The sequence below is a fragment of the Gekko japonicus genome, unplaced genomic scaffold (genome assembly GCF_001447785.1).
Source record: "Gekko japonicus isolate JY-2015 unplaced genomic scaffold, Gekko_japonicus_V1.1 scaffold392, whole genome shotgun sequence".
NCBI classification, from domain to species: Eukaryota; Metazoa; Chordata; class Lepidosauria; order Squamata; family Gekkonidae; genus Gekko; species Gekko japonicus.
In genome coordinates this window covers 866,598-869,305 of record NW_015174853.1, presented here as the reverse complement: position 1 = coordinate 869,305, position 2,708 = coordinate 866,598, and positions in this window count along the sequence as shown.

Genomic DNA, 2,708 nt, shown 5'->3' with positions numbered 1-2,708 from the left:
TCACTAGACTCGAGCCTGCTCATCCATAGAACCCAGTATTTAACAGAGATCCTGCCGGGGTCTATATAATTCTTAAGAAAGCTGTGATTGATTACAGACTTACAGTACAATGTTTATTCAGAAGCAAGTCCCACTTTATTCAATGGGGCTTACTCCCAGGGAAGTATGCATAGGATTGCAGCCATAGTATCTCAACCTCTGTTCACAAGTTATAGTGAACACATAGACAATCCATAGTATATACTTGATTTCTCTTTGTATGTTTGGCAATTCTCATGTTACAGTTAATGAACATACATCTGAATATATGATACAAACCCCATATTTATCCAGGTACTGGTCCCGGTTTCATTGTTAATGTGCGTTGGTTTTTCAAAGAGATTTACACAGGGCTCTACTGGTAGCAGGAGCTCCTTTGCATATTAGGCCACACAGCCCTAGTGTAGCCAATCCTCCAAGAGCTTACAGTAGCCCCAATAAGATGAGCTCTGTAAGCTCTTGGAGGATTGGCTACACTAGGGCTGTGTGGCCTAATATGCAAAGGAGCTCCTGCTACCAGAGCCCTGGATGTACACATGTACAGGCAGGATGCCTGTAAGATGTGAACAGGACTTTTGAAGAACCGAGGCAGGGAATTATATTCCACTGGGAGCACTTATAGAGTCTCATTGATACTTGAATCTCAGTGAGAAAGGAGCACTGTAAATTAAGTAATTAAATTATGTTTAAGCCAGCTTTGTTGCTAGTGTGACATTATTGTGATGCTATGCCAGCACTGGAGGTGGATAGTGACCTGAGGAGGCTTAACATGCTAAATTCTGCTTTTCTCCCAGCATGCCCTCTAGTGTTGCCTGTATCTCCCCCCCCCCCATGCCAGCATGGCATTGGTGAGGAGCTACTCCAGCACAGGGGCTTAGTTTCAGTTTCCCCCTTTTTCAGAATGGCTTTACGACTGCATCCAAGATCCCATGTTTTCATCAATATGCTTTTGATAGATAAAACATTTTCTTTGACGTGTCACCTCACTATTAACAACCTCCTCTCAAGTATTACAGCAACCTATTCATTTTAAACCATGCAGCTATTTTAGTCAGGATTTGACTAAGAACTGCAGGTTTGATTGATGCTCCAACACCACAGAAACAGCAGGTGACATGTGAAACATAGTATTTCTATCTTTAAACGTATTTGCATATCTTTTATACTGCTGTTGATCATCGTGCACACTTCCAGTTACAGCTAGAAGTGGCAACTGTGAATTATATTTTAATTCCTTAAATTCATTTACATCTGCTAGAAAAGAAAATGTTTTGCACACACTAATATACAGATGTCCACAGATGAACAGCAATAAATATTGACTCTGTTACCAACCTGTGATTTGTGCTGAATCCTTCCTCTAAAACAGTTTCACTAAAGCACACAGAACTAGCCACAGAAGCTAGCCATTGACAGGTTTAAAGATGATCAAGTAAGATGCCCTACCCGATCTATAAAAAATTAAACATTAAAAATTAAGGTTGCATTCTTATGACACAGACTACTTGCAGCTTGCTTGAAAGTAAACTGTTGTGTACCATGTTGCACATCATTTAACATACAAAATGGGCTTCAGACTGAATGCATTATTATCAATACAGCACCCAATACGGGACACAGCAGATTTTATTGTGAAGAATTTCCCCAAACAAGTTGCCAAATCATTATCTAAGGGACTGGATCATGGAATTAAAAAGTCACAAACAAGGTTGCATAATTGGGAAGTATGAGATTCAGATGACACAACTGTGGTGAAGAAAAAAGCCTCCCTTTTTGCTGTTACTCTGCCACCTTATAGGCAAATGGATTCTATGGGATATTTTTGTCTAATTCTCAAACCACTTCCCCCAATGGTTCTCAAGTCATCTCCTCACGCTTTTCAGCTGAACAGGAGGTCGCCAAGGCTTTCATGACAAAATAGGGACCGACCAATTTACAAAGCTTAGGGTTGCCAAGTCTGGGTTGTGAAATTCCTGGAGATTAGCTGGGTGAAACCTGGGGAGGGTGGAGTTTGAGGGGGGACCTCAGTGGCATAGAATCTATCTTCCAAAGTAGCCATGTTCCCCAAGAAAACTAATCTCTGTTGCAATTCCAGGAATTCTCCACCCACCACCTGGAGATTTAAATTTTGTTGGTCTTGAACGCGCCACCAGACTCAAACTTCTACAGGGCTACCCACCTGAACCATAAGGGCTTTGTACGAATTATAAGACGCTAATGTGTGTAAAACACTTCGAACAGTAAAAGCCTTCTATAAACGCTAAGCGTTATTATTACGAGCTAAGGTTTTCGCTAACACTCAGCCAACCAGGAACCTTTTTGCCCTCCCTTTGTTTCCACCACAAACTAAGCCAAGTACACTATATTGCCCGGCCCCAGCATGCATCCGTTAATTGCAGGCAAGCGCTGCCTCGTTTCTGTAGGCTGCACTGCATGCTGGGTAAGGTAGTCTCAAATGGCTGGTCGGCCCGCTAACGTAAGAAGGAGGCGTGGTTTGGATTTTGGAAGGCGCGCAACTTGAAAGGGTTTTATCGGTTTCCCGCGCTGCTCTTGCGGCTTTTACTAAGTGGATGGGGCTGGCCGTGCAGGAGCAGCTGCTGATTGACGGATCGGAGTCCCCCCCCCCCACACACACACACACCAGAAGGTAGAGCGGCGCGGTCAGTGAG